Raw genomic sequence first — 18,926 nt, forward strand, 5'->3', positions numbered from 1 at the left:
GGTAGCCAGTCTGACGCGGTATGCAAGTGACAGGATCCGTGTGACATGCGTATGCAACCCGGATTCTGACTTTCATGGGGGTGAGAGAGCTGAGAATCGCATCAAATCGCAGCATGCTGCGATTTCAAGGAGAGCCCGTGTATCGTCTGAGAAAAACAGGGAAATGGAGACAGCATCATTAGAAACCATTTGCAAAATTGCAATCCGTTTCTCAATGCGATGGAATTTGGAGAAAAAAAAACGCTAGTGGAGAAGAGGCCTTAGGGCTCTTCTCCACTGTTGTTTTTTTAATCACTGCGATACTGATTAGATTAATGCTTAGGAAACACGGCGAGAAAAACTCTATGAGGCAGCACCCATGAGCGATTATTTTCTCAGCCCTAATCGGACTGAGAAAACAGTCGCAGCATGCTGCGCCTGTAATGCGATCCTGTTCCACTCGCACCCATTCAAGTCTATGGGGCACTGCTCTCGCGTTAAAGCGGTGTAACGTGAGAGCAGTGTGAGAATCGCAATAGACGGCAACGGAGGAGATAGGGAGATAAATCCCTCCCTCTCCTCCGTAGCGCCGGCCCTTCCCTCCGCAGAGCTAGTCCTCCCCTGTGTACCTGTGGTTTGATCGCACAATCGGCGCGTGAGCCGAGTGTTATGCGAGGACTCGCACATAACCCCATGTGGCCTCAGCCTAATTCCTCAAGAGTTGTAGTTTCCAGAATGGGTTCACTTGTGGGGAATTTCAGCTGGTATGGCTTGTCAGGGGCTCTTCACATGTGACATGCCATCCGCAATCTATTCCAGACACTTTTGCGCTCCAAAATTCAAATAGTGCTTCTTCCCTTCCGAGCCTTGCCATATGCTCAAACTGTAGTTTTCCACCACATACTGGGTATCAATTGCACAATAAATTGTATTGTCCATATTCTCCTGTTAGCCTTGTGAAAATTACAAATTTGGGATTAAAGCAACATTTTTGTGGGAAAAATTAATTTTTTTCATTTCAATGGATCACTATTATTAAATTCTGTGAAGCACCTGTGAAAAAGCACATTTTTACAGTCCGGGTCTGCCCATCACTAGGTATATATCTATTTGGTGTAAGGGCATAAAAATTACAACTTTGAAAATTGCTAAAGTTTTAAATTTTTTGTAATTTTTTTTTATATTTTCATAAGTAAACTCACATCATATCACCCAAAATTTACCACTAACATGAAGTACAATATGTCACAAAAAAACAGTCTCAGAATCACTGGAACATGTTGAAGCGTTCCATGCACAGACCCCGAAGAAGGACTTCTCAGGGAAATCTGTGTAACTGTTCAATTTCTAATAATAGAAATTTAAAAAAAAATGAGGAAAAAGAAAGAAAATAAGGAATAAAGGAGGGGTGATACACTTACAGACCTTTCCTGCGGCTGTCACACTGTTAACCGTCATACATATTCATTGATTTCCCTATCCACTGTCAATCCCGCTGTTTATGATTGGCTGCAGTCAGACTGCGCCCCTACCCTGTGTGACAGCGTCTGTGATTGTTTGGAATCAAACATGATATCTGCATCCCTATAGTGGTGTAGAAATAAATAAATCTAATATATAATGCTCAGTGTATGTATGTGTGTATGTATGTCCGCTAAAGGAATTTGCACCCTCGCATTTACAATCACGAAATTTTGCACAGATGCCCCATGTGACTCAGGGAACATCATAGACTATGTTTGGGCGGGAAAATTTAACCCCGTGTTTTCCAGTTACTCTACAAAATCCTGCAGCCATTAAACTGAATGGAGCTGGGAGCTGCAGGCTATATATAGCAACTGTCAGTGGTTGCTATAGGAACAAAATAAACTGTTAATATAACAAGCTTATGTGTGAGTTAAAAAGATGTCGATGGTGAGACGGATAAAGAGAGACAGAGACACATACAGAGACAGCCAGGCAAAGAGACAGACCTGGAAAGAGACAGACCTGGAAAGAAACAGACCTGGAAAGAGACAGACCGGGAAAGAGACAGACCGGGCAAAGAGACAACACGGGCAAAGAGACAGACCAGGCAAAGAGAAAGACCAGGCAAAGAGACAGCCGGGCAAAGAGACAGACGGGCAAAGAGACAGATGGGAAAAGAGAAAGGCGGGCAAAGAGACAGCCGGGCAAAGACACAAATGCCCAAAGAGACAAATACCCAAAGAGGCAGACCTGGAAAGAGACAGACCTGGAAAGAGACAGACCGGGAAAGAGACAGACCGGGCAAAGAGACAGACTGGGCAAAGAGACAGACGGGCAAAGAGACAGCCCTGGAAAGAGTCAGCCCTGGAAAGAGACAGCCCTGGGAAGAGTCAGACTGGCAAATAAACAGACTGGCAAAGAGACAGACGGGGAAAGAGACAGACGGGTAAAGAGACAGACGGGCAAAGAGACAGATGGGCAAAGAGACAGACGGGCAAAGAGACAGACAGGAAAGAGACAGCCCTAAAAAGAGGCAGCCAGACAAAGAGACAGTCGGGCAAAGAGACAGCCAGGCAAAGAGACAAATGCCCAAAGAGACAGACGGGCAAAGAGACAGACCTGGAAAGAGACAGCCCTGCAAAGAGACAGCCCTGCAAAGAGACAGCCCGGCAAAGAGACAGCCCGGGAAAGAGACAGCCCTGGAAAGAGACAGACCTAGAAACAGACAGCTGGGCAAAGAGACAGCCGGGCAAAAAGACAGCCGGGCAAAAAGACAGAGAGAGATTGAGACAGATAGACTGATGCAAATACAGTCAGAGCGATAGAAACAGACAGACAAGGAAAGAAACAGACAGCGAGACAGACAAACAGCGACACACAGACAGAGACTGGGAGAGAGACAGAGAGACAGTTGCTATCCCGGGCAACGCCCGGGTACTACAGCTAGTAAATTAATAAACTTAGCGTGCTGTCTCCCCCAATTTTGATACCCAGCACAGATAAAACCAAGAGCTGGGGGCTGGTATTCTCGGGCTGGGAAGGCACATGGTTATTGGGGCCCCCAGCTTAAAAATAGCACCATGCAGCCACCCAGACTTGTTGCATCCTTAAATGTGACAATCCTGACACTTTACTTGGCTCATCAGGGTAATATAAGGGGTTAATGACAGCTCACAGCTGTCACTAAGCCCTAGATTAGTAATGGGTACAAGTTTTTGAGACCCCCCAATACTAATCCTGTAAGTGAAAATAAATAAGCCCAAACACCAAGAAAATCCTTTATTTCAAATAAAATACAAAAAACCCCACCCTCTTTCACCTCATTATTAACCCCCCAAAGACCCAGGTCCACTGTAATCCACATGAGGTCCCACAATTATTTTTAGGCTGGGGGGCCCAATAACCATGGGTCTCTCCAGCCTGAGAATACCAGCTGTCGGCTTTATCTTGGCTAGGTATCAAAATTGGGTGGGCCGCATGCCATTTTTTTAAAATTATTTATTTAAATATTTTTTTAAAAAAAAGTCTCATAGGGTCCCTCTTATTTTGATGCACAGCCAAGATAAGCGCACATACGGGTTTGCCCATCTGTATTTGTGAGAAAAAAAATCAGGAGTGGAACAATCAGAGGAAGTACATGATTTACTCACTACTTTGCCTAGAAAACTTGCTGTAACTTCTAAAAGTGTGAGGTGTGTGTAAACTTACCGGGTTAATGACTTCCTGCCCAGGAAGGCTATAATGATAAACCCTGTAGCGATTAGTCTCAGGGGTACTACGTTCCCCTGACAGAAAGAGCAGAATTATCCTTCCTTGAGAGATCAGCAATATGGCCATGGCGCAGACCAGGGGAGCATGCAATTGAATGTTGGACTTTTGGAGGAAAAGGGTGTGGAGACACGGGGCTCAGTGGGTGCTCTCCTCCACTAAAACCCGCCGCCTTTAGAAAGACAGCGTGGCTCAGGGCTCATCTCAACTGAACGCCGGCCTCCTTAACTGTGGGCGTAACACTACTCAGACAACACAGGGTAAGGGAACCACAATAATTAGACTTTATTGGATCCCCAAACAATTAACGGCACATAACACATAACCAGCAAAACACACAAATGTAACAGGCAACAGAGTCTCACCCTTCCGCTGGCTCACCAGGGATTTAGAATGTCCATGCCTCAGAGGTTCCAGGGCTATTTACTCAAATCCAGCAGCACCCCGCTTTTGGCGGGCATCCACCGAGAAAGTAATAATGCCAGATTTAGGAAGCTGTGTGAGGTCTGCAAAGTCTGTAACAGGTGACTGAACTGTCCCAACCTGAGTGTCCTCCTTAGGTAGTCCTGTAAGATGTTACAATCCTGGCAGCCGGAGTCGAAATCCCTAGGCTGTGGATATGGTCTCCAACCGGAACCGGAGTCCCTAGATTGAAGCCATAAGATATCCTGATCCTCTAGTCAGCTCCAAAGAGCTTAGACTGGATCCATCAGCATCCATAAACAACCACCTGGTGGCTTAAAGAAATCCCTTTTATAGCAACAGCCTTCCACTTGGATACACTTGTCCTCATCGATTGGTTGGACAAGATCGCCTCTCCCATTGGATGAATCTCAAGCTGCATGGACAATGTTCATCCAAATGATGTCTACAGAAAGACTGAAGATATCTACATGAAGTCTGCAAGTCACAGACTCGACAATGGCTACTAAGGTAATCACATTAGCAATACACAACTACATTACAATGATTGCTCCGAAGGGTCTGGTCCCAAACAATAGTTTAGCAAACATGAGTTAACACAAAAGAACAGTACGTCTGGCTGAATGTTAAGAAACTTTAATCCATGAGAGTCCATGTCGTCACAAAGGGCACATCCCCAGAAATTGCCCAACAGATCATTCCCTGTTGGCCTTAATGAAGGTGGCATGCACTGCTTACACTCCACATCCATTGAGGCTCCCTATCCCAAAGGACGTCCCCATGTCCAGAAAGAAGTCCCTGAGCACGGAGGCTAAATGGATAGTGGGCATCATCAGGAATAAAAAGGAGAGAGTCATGAGTGTTGGTGCAATTGGAGAAGAGCTTGAACGGCAGATATAACAGGGCACCATTATGTACTTTGACCGGACTTGACCGCTGAAGGACAGTACCCTTGGGCCACGAGGACTGCATGTTGAATTGGCCTACGGGAACCCTGTTAAATGACTTGGGAGTTTTGTTCCGGAGTCCCAATTTATTGGGACTGGGCTCAGGCTGACCAAAAGAAGAGCACATCATTCACCTCTCAGAGCAGCGACTGTTGTTTATTTATGTTTTGTGTGATGTGGTTGATGTCTTCCAGATTATCACTTGGTTAATGACGACCATGGTTAAAGAGGGGAGGAATGTAAGAGTGGTAGACTGTGGTTGTTGTGCCCACTAGCCGGAACCTGGAATATAAAATGGTGAAACAAAACGAACCATACAGTAAAGAGTTGTGGTTTCAAATTAACTGTTGATCTCCTTGTGCACGTGAGTCGTCATCTGGTCTTGGTCAGCTGACGTTAGCGGCAGTATGTGACCTGTATGGGTTCCTAGACCACACAGCGAAATTCCACACACTCATCCAGGGACAGGTATTTCATGTAGTGTGTCAATCTTTTGCCCACGACTACTGCCTGTGCTACTCCATACACGTTTTCATGGAGAATGCAAAGGAATCAGAAAAACATTAATAACCTGACTGGAAACAAAATAAAAGATTTAGTTTTCTCTTATAGACTTTGTCCTATGTAAAACTCAGATTGAAATACTACGTCATATGTTTGGACTATCAAGGTTATGAACGCACAGAATAACACAACATTGACCCATGTAACAATGTTATCTGTCCACAGCCCTCCAGCCTGATCAGTTCACAGAGGATGATTACAGATCTCAACAGAGAAAAACACAAGAATCAATTCCCAACAGTGGAGCTTGCTCGCCAAAATGTTAAAGGGAATCTGTCACCAGGTTTTTACTCCCCCATCTGAGAGTAGAATAATGTAGAGATAGAGACCTGATTCCAGTGATGTGTCACTTACTGACCTGTTTGCAGTCATTTTGATAAAATCAATGTTTTCTCTGCTGCAGATCTAGCAGTTACACAAAGCTTATTAATATGCTGGACTACCTGTCAGCACACCAAGTAGTCCTCTAATGAGAATCTACTGCTGATTAAACAGTGATTTTATCAAAATTGCACTAAGCAGCCGAGAAAGTGACACATTGCTGAAATCAGGGTCTCTTTTCCTTCATCATGCTGTTCTCAGATTAGGTGGCAAAACCCTGGTGACAGATTCCCTTTAAAGTGTCTACTTTAGTTGTTATTATAAAGATTCAATATTTATTATTGCTGTCACCTTTGACTATTGAATTATGCATTAATGCTTTCTGTTCTCTATGCTAAGTAAGTATATGAACTGCAACTAAAATTAAACAAAACATCCTTGTTTTCTGTAAACCACCACAAACATTGGGGAACTGAGTCACAAACAATATGACTTCTTTCCCACGGGAATGCATGTAGCTATGTAGCTACACATTTATACACACACACACACACACACACAAGCATATATATGTGTTTGCATATCCAACACTTTCTTTCCCTTTATAACCCCCAACCCGTATATTTGATGTGTGGTCCGGCCTATTGGTTAATAAAAGGTCCAGCAACGTTCCCTCTTCTTGTTGGGTCCTGAACCAGTCGTGAACAGTAATTGTTTCCTATTGTTGTGAAATACCTGTTTACTTTCCTGGACCTACAGGATTCTGCTCCCGAATTTATATCAGGGAAGTTGAAGTCTCCCATAATAATTACTTTACCCTGGTTTCCTGCCTCATGTATTTGCTTTCTGAGGATATATTCTGCTGCTTCCATTATATTTAGAAACTTACAACAGACACCTGGTGAGCTTCAGAAATCAAAAAGGCTTAGACGTCCACAGAAGACAACAGTGGTTGTGAAGAACACTCTCAGATTCAACCAAATGAAGCAAGGTTGTTTGGACAACACTTCACAGTACAGATGGACAATGACCCAAAACATACTGTGAACACAACCCAGAACTAAAAGAAGTGGAATATTCTGCAATGGTGGAATCAATCACCAGATCTCAACCCCATCGAGCTGCATTTCAAATGTTTAAGGCAAAATTTACCCACAAAGCAACAAGCAACAACTGAAGTCAGTTGCAGTAAAGGCTGGCAAAGCATCACAACGGAGGAAACCCGGCATTTGGTGAAGTCCATGGCTTCGAGACTTCAGGCAGTCAATGCCGGCAAAGGATTCTCTACAAAATGTTGAAAATGAACATTTTATTTATAGTAAAGTACTTTTGTTCATTTACTTTTGAGCCTCTGAAATGAGGAGTCTAGAAAAATGGCTGCAATTTCTAAATGTTTCATAGGATATTTTTGTTCAACTCCTGTCATTAATTAAACATGAAAGTCTCCACTTCAATTGCATCTCAATTAATTAATTTTAAATAAAAAGTACTAGCATGTAGAGACCAAATCACAAATATTCGGTCACTGTCCAAATATTTCTAGACCTAACTATATGTAAATAGTGACTCCTCCAACAAAATAGTGAGTGCAGCTCTGGAGTCTAATATAACGTGTATATGTGGCGCCCCTGACCTGGTCAGGCACCACTGAGTACTGCACCCATGCTGGGGACAGTACAATACAGGTAATCCAGAAGGCTGACCGAGGTGTGACTACACAGGCGCATAGTGATCAGGTCTCACACATGTACCTATGAGAGGACCCCTGGGGATCCCAGGAGGGGGAAAAGCCTTCACCTTCACTGGAATAGTGGAGGGGGCCAAAAGCCTCCATCTCCTCTCAAGGGGTGTGGTAAGAGAGCCTGGTTGCTAGGTGGCGTAGGCAAGAACAGGAGAGGAGGAGGAGTGAGCCGGTTCAGTGCAGAGTCCAGGGAGCTCCGAGAGGAGCTGACCCCTACCCCTGGGGCTGTTGCAGTCTGACAGCGCCCGCGCAGTGGCTACCGACGGGGGAGAACGGTCACCTAGGAGTGCTACCCGAAACCCGTCTCCAGCTAAAGAGAGAGCACAGAGTGGGAAGTAAGGAGACTGCTAGGGAGTACCAGGCCCAAACGGGCGGCAGATCCCGGAGCGGGGATAGATCCACCTTTCCTTGCTAAACCTGCCGGTGTGGGGCCCTCAAAGCCCACACCACAACACCCAAAAGCCGCAGCCACGTAGCCACAGTTAGGGCCCATAGTTCACAGGAGGCAAGCAGCTGGAGTGATCTGGTCCAGGCAACAAGCAAACGGCAAACGAAGGGGAGAGAGGCTTCAGCAACTTCCCTGGGTGACCCCCATAGGGACTAAAAGTCGGGGTTACCCCAAACCACCAAGGGCTAAGGAAGGCGAGTTGGTAGTCACCATCAGAAGTCAGCCTGAAGGATACCTGGTTCCAGCCTGGTTCATCCCAGCTACGCCCGGGTTACTCACCCTGCCATCAATTGTGAGTAAAACCCCTGAAAGACATCCTGCTTGTGTGGAGTTATTCTGCGCCTTGTGGTTCTACACACCTATACAGGGCCCTGGGGCTTGCCTCACTCTCAGGAGGCTATCCCAACTGACTGCACACACCATCAGCCCCAGGCGACCCTCAACCTGCAGTGGCGGTCACCACTGACCGCAATTCTGAGAGTGGCGTCACGACAAATAGAAGATTTCCTACCTGTGACAGGATCCAGCAGAGTGGAGTCCCTGAAGGTAATGCACCGACACAGCGTTCTCGGGGCTTCACATCTGGCGTCACGAACAGGATAAGGACTAGACCTGTTCAGACAGGTGACCATGTGCCTGGGCGGTCCGCTTGAAAAATTGGAAGCGCCGCCATATTGCCACCATGAAAGGCGCGCTGAAAAACAACAGCAGCCCGCGCTGGGAGAAGTTACCGCCCACGAAGAGGTGTGGCTACCCAGAGATCCCCTGCAGAGTTCTAACCTCGCTTGTGAAGAGAGCAGAAGCGTCCAGAGACGGCGGAACGGAAAAGAGGCCAGCAGCTTGTTGCTAGAGAAAATGGCGTCTGAATGCAGAGACCCAGAGCCAGGCTCCGCTGCCTGGTGGTGTCGGGAGCTTGCCGAGTTCTGCGATCAACTGGAGGCCAGGGTCGGAAGGCTGATTAGAGAGGGACGGACGGAGTTTCTGTGGATGACCGCGGCGGTTCAGGCCTATGAGGGGAGAGCCGCGCGCCGAGTGCCAGACCGGGCGGTGACGACTCAGACCCCGATGCTGCCACCGATGGGTGAGTCCAGTGATGCCCCTGCCGGCGCGAGTGCCCCGACCCCTGCTACCACGCCCGCAGTCCCTGAAGAGGCGCCCGGCGCGGCGACGCTGAGCCAGGCCGCAACCACGCCAGGTGCGGCCCGCCAAGCCCCGGCCGCCGCAGCGATGCCCTGCTCGGCCCACCAAGACCCGGTCCCTGCAGCAACGCCCAGTCCGGCCCGCAGAGAACCGGCAGCCACCGCGACCCTCATCCACGCCGCAGGTGTGACGCTGACCCAGGCCGCCGCCTTGCTAGGCCCGGCCCGCCGAGACCCCACCGCAGCAGCAACGCTCGTCCGCGCCGCAAGTGAGGTGCTGAACCAGGCCGCAGCCCCGTCAGGTGCGGCCCGCCAAGCTCCGATCGAGGCAGCGACGCCCAGCCCAGCCTGCAAAGACCCCATCGCAGCTGCGACGCCGATCCAAGCTGCGCCAGAAACGCCCATCCAGGCCGCCGCCATGCCAGGCGCGGCCCGCCAAGACCAGGCCGCCGCCATGTCAGGCGCGGCCCGCCGAGACAAGATTGCATCACCATTTTCCCCGGCCTGCAAGGCCAGAGCAGACACTGCTCCCCAGTCCAAGGAGGTCCCTGCTAGGAAGCCCACGCTGGGGGAGGACCCTGCATACTGGCAGCTGAAGGCTGACATGGAGGCCAAGTTCCCACAGGAGATGGTGGATCAGTACATGCTCCCTCCGCACACCCCCAAGAGGATTCCGGCAACCCCTGCAGCAACCACGCCAAAGAGTCCCCCGCCTGGGCCTGCTGAAGAAAGTCCATCCCCAGCACTACCACCAAAGGAGTGCTCAGAAGAACTAAGGGGGAGGGGAGGCCAGGAAGCTGAGGAGCTGACTCAGGAGCCACCAGCAGTGGATCCATGCCCAGAGCCGGAGATGTTGCCATATTCCCGCTGGGATGAGGAAGACCTAACACCGTCTGCTGAAGAAGATCTGCCCAAAAGCCTCACCTGGGAGCTTGTAAGCTGTACCTCGCAGAATCCAGTCCGCAAGACACGGCGCCGTAGCAGAACCCAGTCTTTCCCTGCACCGCCATCCCCAGAGCAGAGAGAAGTCACGGCCCGAGACCTAGAAGAAAAACGGTTCCTGAGAAGAGCCAAAGCACAGGTCAGAGGACCCCTTTGTAGAGGAGTTGTGGAAGACTTTAACTTGAAGAGCGGATATGGCTTTATAGTGGCACCAGGTATAAAGGAAGGTATCTTCGTCAATAGAAGAGATGTGAGAGCTCATCTGCCCAGAGGACACCCTGGCAGAAACTTAAAGATGGGAGACTCCGTACAATTTACCATGCATCAAGGAGAAAGAGGGTGGTATGCGCTAGATGTAGCACCATGTCCTAAAGAAGAAGACAGGAAAGACAGCGATAAAGAAAGAAAAGACAAAGGACCTACTGATGAGACTACCACAGATGAAGAAAGAGGTCAAGGAAGCAACAGGTGCCGCAGCCCTACAGGCCCAAGCCCTGGTGAGGAGGAGTCTGCATAAGTTCAAGTAAAGTGAAGCAAGTTACCAGTTTGGAAAAAGTTTGTTTTGCAACGTTTTACAAGTTTAAGAATGTGCCCACATAAACTGATGTGAGAAATGAACCTTAAGGCTATGAACTGGCTATAGCCACAAACTCTCGCAGTGTAAATAGTTACACCAGAGGGCACCACCACCACCAGAGTCAGCCTGTTTAGGGGCTTGGCTCGTCTGCAACCAGGGGGCACGTCCGTATATAGGGCCTTGGCTTACCTGCAACCAGAGAGCATGCCTGTTTATGGGGCCTGGCTCTCCACCACAAAGAGGGTACCTGGTCAGCACCAACTGTGGAGGCCGCCTCTACACCCTGCCAGAAGAGGCTGAAGGCGCGGATCCACCAGGCCAGGTATACCCTGAAGACCACCAAACCATGAAAGCCGCCTCTACATCCTGCCAGAAGTGGCTGAAGGCGCGGCCAACGTGAGAGGGTTTTGGGTGGGTTAACGGACTTGTGGGTGGAGGGTGGTGATGTATGGTACCTGGTGCTTTTAAAAATGTTTTACATGTTTTAATGTTTTATGCATTTTAAAATGTTGTCTTGCAGCCCGAGGACGTGCTGGTGATAACTAAGGGGGAATGTGGCGCCCCTGACCTGGTCAGGCACCACTGAGTACTGCACCCATGCTGGGGACAGTACAATACAGGTAATCCAGAAGGCTGACCGAGGTGTGACTACACAGGCGCATAGTGATCAGGTCTCACACATGTACCTATGAGAGGACCCCTGGGGATCCCAGGAGGGGGAAAAGCCTTCACCTTCACTGGAATAGTGGAGGGGGCCAAAAGCCTCCATCTCCTCTCAAGGGGTGTGGTAAGAGAGCCTGGTTGCTAGGTGGCGTAGGCAAGAACAGGAGAGGAGGAGGAGTGAGCCGGTTCAGTGCAGAGTCCAGGGAGCTCCGAGAGGAGCTGACCCCTACCCCTGGGGCTGTTGCAGTCTGACAGCGCCCGCGCAGTGGCTACCGACGGGGGAGAACGGTCACCTAGGAGTGCTACCCGAAACCCGTCTCCAGCTAAAGAGAGAGCACAGAGTGGGAAGTAAGGAGACTGCTAGGGAGTACCAGGCCCAAACGGGCGGCAGATCCCGGAGCGGGGATAGATCCACCTTTCCTTGCTAAACCTGCCGGTGTGGGGCCCTCAAAGCCCACACCACAACACCCAAAAGCCGCAGCCACGTAGCCACAGTTAGGGCCCATAGTTCACAGGAGGCAAGCAGCTGGAGTGATCTGGTCCAGGCAACAAGCAAACGGCAAACGAAGGGGAGAGAGGCTTCAGCAACTTCCCTGGGTGACCCCCATAGGGACTAAAAGTCGGGGTTACCCCAAACCACCAAGGGCTAAGGAAGGCGAGTTGGTAGTCACCATCAGAAGTCAGCCTGAAGGATACCTGGTTCCAGCCTGGTTCATCCCAGCTACGCCCGGGTTACTCACCCTGCCATCAATTGTGAGTAAAACCCCTGAAAGACATCCTGCTTGTGTGGAGTTATTCTGCGCCTTGTGGTTCTACACACCTATACAGGGCCCTGGGGCTTGCCTCACTCTCAGGAGGCTATCCCAACTGACTGCACACACCATCAGCCCCAGGCGACCCTCAACCTGCAGTGGCGGTCACCACTGACCGCAATTCTGAGAGTGGCGTCACGACAAATAGAAGATTTCCTACCTGTGACAGGATCCAGCAGAGTGGAGTCCCTGAAGGTAATGCACCGACACAGCGTTCTCGGGGCTTCACATATACACATATCCTTTTATACATTAGTGTGGATGTATCGGATGTTTATTAATGTGGCATTAGATAATGAGTGGATATTTAAATCCATAAATACTAGTGATGAGCGAGCACTAAAATGCTCGAGGCTTGGTACTGGAATTGAGCATGTCAGACGCTAGGAGGGTCTTGACTCGAGTACTAAGTATAATGGAAATCAATGGGAAACTTGAGCATTTTGTCTGAAGAACCTTACAGTAGGTCTGGGGATGCAGGAAAATCACTGAAATGGATGGAAACAGTGCTCAAATGAAATGGGAACAAATGGGGAAGATGCCTGGATGCATCTCTGACTCCCAGGTCACTGCCGGGAGCTAAATAAATAATATAATAAAATGACGTGGGGTCCCCGTATTTTTGATAACTAGCCAAGGCAAAGCAGACAGCTGCGGGCTGGTATTATCAGGTTGGGAAGGTCCATGGTTATTTGGTCCCTCCCAGCCTAAAAATATCAGCCCGCAGCCAGCCTAGAATTGGTGCTTTGTATGGCTCTTACTGATTGCCCTGGTGCATTGGAAATTGGGGGTAATATTTTTGGGGGTTAGTGTCAGCCATGTACTGTCAGCTGGCATCAAGCCCAAGGGTTACTAATGAAGAGGTTTCTATCAGATACCCCCATTATTAACCCAGTGATCCAAAACACCACACACAGGAAAAATTAGTTTATTTGACTAAAAACTCCCACACACTATCCCTCATTCACCAATTTATTATTAAAAATGTGCCCACGAAGTTCTGTCGTACTCCACATTCCCTGAATGCAGCTCCGGTTTGAGCACCTGTGGTACTCGGCCACCCCGATGCTCAATCGAGTATTTAGCAATGGCGAGCATGCTTACTCATCACTAGTAAATACACATGACCTGTGGGAACATTTAGAAGAGCAATTTGCATAATTTAGACACTTATTTGATGCTACAAGATATAACAATAAATAAAATTGCTGCAGTTAATTGTGGGCTGCTTTAGATGTCTGCTTGATAGAGAAGAAAATGTTTGATGACACACACGCGGGTCACATAAGGAGAAAGAGCAGAGAGAGAGGTGCCGACATTTTCTTTTTTGTACTTGATAAAAATCTGGTATAAAATAAAAAAAAGGTGAAAAGTTTCAGTGGAGCAAAGAAAGAGAGAGGTCTTGCTGAATAATTTAACAGCAAAATCCCAAAAGACTATGCAGAGATATGTGAGTTCCGGAATAACTGCCAAAAATAAATAGTACAGTGTGTATGTATGGATATATATAGATATATACATACAGACAGTACCTTGAAAAAGTAGTCATACCCTGCAAACTTTTGCTAATTTTTTTCAAGTTACACTCACCAACAAATGTATTTTATTGGGATTTTATGTGATATACCAATGCTAAGTAGGAAGTATTTGTGAAGTGTAAAGGAAATGGTACATAGTTTTATAAATATTTTTAAACTATAAATAAGAAAATGATGATGTGCATTTGTATTCAGAGTCAATACTTTGTGTGACCAACTTTCACTGCAATTACATCTGCAAGTCTTTCGGGGTATATGTCTCTCCCAGCTTCGCACATCTAGAGGCCAAAATCTTTGCCCATTCTTCTTTGCTAAATAGCTCTATCTAAGCGAGATTGGATGAAGACGTCTGTGAGCAGCAATTTTCAATTCTTGTCACAGATTCTCAATGGAATTTACACTGGAGAGGAAAATTAGTTTTTCCTACTTACTTTTTTTCAGAAATAATGTAATCTACATTGATCAACATTTGAAGGTTTTTTTGTAAGGGGTACACCATGCCATTAGAGCAGTGTTTTACAAAAGATCCAAAGTTTATTAACATAAAACCTTTATTTTGCCCAAAATGTGATGATCATAATTAGAGAACAACAATGACTGCAGCACAGAGAAAGATTATAACCATTATTCCTGAAAGTAACAACAGTCACCAATCAGTAGGAAGTGTACAGGCCTTTGCTTTAAATGACTTCAGCACATCTGCGGCCACAGGACCTCACTAGTCTTTCACACTGCTTCACACTGCTCTGGTGTGATTTTGGCCCACTCTTCTTCCACAGTTCTTTGACTATTGTGGGTTTCTGGGCCATAACTTTGTCACCAAGGATTTTCCAAAGATTTTCTATTGGGTTTAGGTCAGGACTCTGGGCTGGCCATTTCATTGTTTCAATGTCTGCTGTTTCAAGGAACTGCTGTACTTCTTTTGCTGAGTGACAGGAGGCATTGTGTACTGCATGAAAATTGCTGGCTGATTGAGTGATGAACACAAGTAAGGAACCATGTGTTGTTGAAGAAGGTTCTGATACACAGTTGCATTCACTCTGCCATGTAACTGTATGAGAGGTCCAACACCTGTTGCAAAAAACATTCCCCATACCACGATACCTCCTCCACCCCCTCTCACTGATCTCTTAACATACTTTGGGTTCAGTCTTACCTCAGTTTCTTGACGAACATAATGTTTCCCAAATGACCCAAATAAATTAAACTTGCTTTCATCATTAAAGTGAACTGTGGACCACTTCTCCTCTGTCCACACAACAAGCTCCTCACTAAAGGTGAGTCTACAATTATGATTCTTTCTGCTAATGAGAGGTTTGGTCACTGCAGAGTGAGCTTTCAGTCCAAATGCTCTTAAACATCGTGACACTGTATGACGAGAAAGATCCTTACCCTGTTCAGTGCTGAACTGGAGAGTAATTCCAGCTTCAGTGTTGAAACGATTACACATGGAGATTTTCCGCATTATCCTATCCTCTTTTGTAAGGGCGAGCAGCCTTCTTGGGCGACTTGAAAGAGTTTGTGATGTTGTAAATATGTAATATTGTCAAAATCACAGACTTGGAATGACCAACTTCTCTTGCTATGGTTGGTAGGGTCACCCCTTTGGCCTTCATCTGGACAACCTGCTGCCGGAGGGTTTCAGTCACTTTGAATGGCTTACTATTTTTGCAAAGTCAGTGCAAACTGGAAAGTTAGGCTGCCAGTTGCATAAGGTTTGTGAGATCATTACGGAAATTAGCACCAGGTGCCAGATTAACACCAATAACTTGCAGGTATCTGAAAGTGTTCTCTAATTTTGATCACTGTTCTTTTTCATTGATTTAATTTACATTTTTATTATATGCTTTTCCAAAAAATTCAATTTATGAATTAAGCTTAAAATACTGCTAGTTTACTCATGTTAGGATATAATCACATAGGTCGACACAATGACCCTAACATTTAGGAAATTGTGTGTTGTTCCTTAATTTTGATCTCCAGTGTATGTATGAACTGTGGCTGGACCATTCAACCTCAGGAATACACTTTGATCTAAACCATGCATTGTAGCTCTGGCAGTATGATTAGGGTTGTTGTCCTGCTGGAAGGGGAACCTATGCCCCAGACCCTAGTTTTTAGCAGCCTCTAACAGATTTTCCTCCAGGATTGCTATATATTTAGCTCCACCCATCTTCCCATCAACTCTGGCCAACTTCCCTGTCATTGCTGAAGACAAGCCTACCTATGTGTGACGGTGGGGATGATCCATTCAGGTTGATGTACAGTGTTAGTTTCCTTCTACACATTGCATTTTGCATTTAGCTAAAAAAGTTCTACTTTGGTCTCATTTGACTAGAGCACCTTTTTCCACATGCTAGTTGTGTGCCATACATGGCTTTTTGCAAACTGCTTACAGAATTTCATATGGCTTGCTTTAAAAAATGCTTTCTCCTTGTTTTTCTTCATAAGGCCAGATTTGTGGAGTATGCAACTTAAGCCCGCTTTACACGCTGCAATGTATCTTACAATGTGTCGGCGGGGTCACGTCGTAAGTGACGCACATCCGACATCGTAAGGTACATTGCAGTGTGTGATAGGTACGTGCGATTGCGATTGAACGGTAAAACGTTCATCGCACGCACATCGTTCATTTCTCTAGAATTGAACGTCAGATTGTTCATTGTACCCGGGGTAGCACACATCAGATCTTACCTGCGTCCTGCGGCTCCTGGCCAGCAATGCGGAAGGAAGGAGGTGGGAGGGATGTTTACGTCCCACTCAGCTCCGCCCCTCTGCTTCTATTGGCCGGCTGCCGCGTGACGTCGCTGTGATGCCGAACGTCCCTCCCACTCCAGGAAGTGGACGTTCGCCGCCCACAGCGAGGTCGTATGGAAGGGTAAGTACGTGTGACGGGGGTTAATCGTTTGTGCGGCACGTTCAACAAATTAAACGTGCCGCACATACAATGGGGGCGTTGCAAATCGCATACGATATCGTATGCGAAATTGTAACGTGTAAAGCAGGCTTAATACTTGTATCGTGGACAGATTCTCCCATCTGAGCTGTGGATCTTTGCAGCACCTCCAATGACCATGGGTCTCTTGGCTGCTTCTCTAATTAGTGCTCTCCTAGGTTGAGATGTCAGTTTAGATGGATGGCCATGTCTTGGTAGGTTTGCAGTTGTGTCATACTCCTTCCATTTTTGGACGATGAATTGAACAGTGCTCTGTGAGATACGCTGTTTACACTTCTACACAACTTTATCCCTGACCTGTTTGGTGGGTTCTTTGGTGTTCATGATGCTGTTTGCTCTCCGATGTTCTCAAACAAACCTCTGAGGCCTTCACAGAACAGCTGTAATTATACCGAAAATAAATTACACAAAAGTGGACTCAATTTACTACTTAGGTGATTTTTGGAAACAATTGTTCACTGAGTATTTTATTTAGGGGTATCAGACAAATGCTCATCACAATTTTCTTAATAATATGTATTAAATATTTAGAAAAACATGTATAATTTCTTCTACACTTCACAAATACTTGCTACTTTGTATTGATGTATCACACGAAATCTTAATAAAATACATTTAAGTTTGTGGGTATAATGTGGAAAAATGTGGAAACGTTTATGGGGTATGAATACTTTTTCAAGGCACTGTGTATATACACATGCATCCTGTAATACTCTCATTTATAAGGGATTGTTTATAGTATTATAGTAGTTGTATTCTTTTGCATAAAGAGTAGTATTATAGCAATTACATTCTTGCACATGGATAACTGCTTTATAGTAGTTATATTCTTAAAAATAGGGGGAAATATTATAGTAGTTACGGTATATTCTTTTACTAGCGTTCCATCCGGCCGCTGCACAAATAAATTTTGCCGTATACGGCAAAAGCCGGATGGAACGCAAGGCCATCAGGCACAATCCGGCGCTAATAGAAGTTTATGGGGTGAAAAACGCATCCGGCGGCAACAGACGCCGGATGCGTTTTTTCATGTTTTTGCTGGATTGTGCCTGATAGCCAAAAACTGATGTGTGAAAGCAGCCTTAGGAGTAGTATTATACTCATTATATGACTGAATGTGAACAGCCACCAACCACCAAAATCTGTTGGTGGCTGTTTACATTCAGTCATCGGGCCCTGTCCACAGGCTATTTACTTCATGCATTTGCTTGGATCTGAGTGAGTGCTGCTAAGAGCAGTTCTACTATTTCATATGTGAGGCCATCTGGCAGATTTTATAAAAATATATTAGTGTAGGGCTGCCCCAAAGAGATTTGCCGTGATGTGGCGGGGTAGCTCAAGAAATTGCAATTTTTGACAAAAATCTCAAATTTATAATATGTACAGTTGGAATTTTTAGTGCTGTAGTGCACATTTAGTGCTGGCTTTTTGTTTTTTCTTTATTGAATTGGTCGGTGGCTGACCCCCACCTTGCTATGCACCCCAATTTGGGATATATTCCACCTGTCTAGATTTTGGCGGTTGGTGGCTGTTCATATTCAGTCATCGGGCCCTGTCCACAGGCTATTTACTTTATGCAGCATTTGCTTGGACCTGTCCCGCCCACAGCCATGACTCAGTCAAGGCTACGGGATTGAAAAAGACCAAGTGAGTGCTGCTAAGAGCAGTTCTACTATTTCATATGTGAGGCCGTCTGGCACATTTTATAAAAATATTTTAGCATAGAACTGCCCCAAAGAGATTTGCTGTGACATGGCGGGGTAGCTCAAGAAATTGCAATTTTTTGCCAAAAATCTCAAATTTATAATATGTACAGTTGAGTTTTTAGTGCTGTAGTGCACATTTAGTGCTGGCTTTTTGTTTTTTCTTGATAGAGGACAGTATTGTAGTATTTATATTATTGTACATAGTAGCTAGTTATATACTAGTTATATACTTATAGATAGAGGCAGGTGAAATGTGTGAGGAGACACTATGAACAGGGGGACTGGGGATGTGTGAGCAGACACTATGGACGAGAGGGGGTCCGGAATGTGTAAGGAGATAGTATACGCTGGAGGTTGGGAATGTGTGGAGACAGTATTGACAAGAAGGAGGCGTGAAATGTGTGAGGAGACAGTATAGGCAGGGTTGCTGGGATT

The 18,926-nt window shown here is 46.4% G+C and overlaps 1 long non-coding RNA gene across 2 annotated transcripts in view; it reads right to left on the reverse strand.

Annotated features, from left to right (window-relative positions):
• LOC142311810 (uncharacterized) overlaps window positions 1-18,926 on the reverse strand; it is a 174,808-nt gene that overhangs the window by 69,530 nt on the left and 86,352 nt on the right. Inside the window, exon 3 of one of the 2 annotated variants that reach the window (XR_012754298.1) lies at window positions 4,083-5,366. The exons of the other annotated variant lie outside the window; for it this stretch is intronic. This is a non-coding gene — a long non-coding RNA (uncharacterized LOC142311810). Of the gene's footprint in view, window positions 1-4,082; window positions 5,367-18,926 lie in introns of those variants that run through there. 2 annotated transcript variants of the gene reach the window in all.

This window comes from Anomaloglossus baeobatrachus, chromosome 5 (assembly GCF_048569485.1).
Source record: "Anomaloglossus baeobatrachus isolate aAnoBae1 chromosome 5, aAnoBae1.hap1, whole genome shotgun sequence".
NCBI lineage: Eukaryota > Metazoa > Chordata > Amphibia > Anura > Aromobatidae > Anomaloglossus > Anomaloglossus baeobatrachus.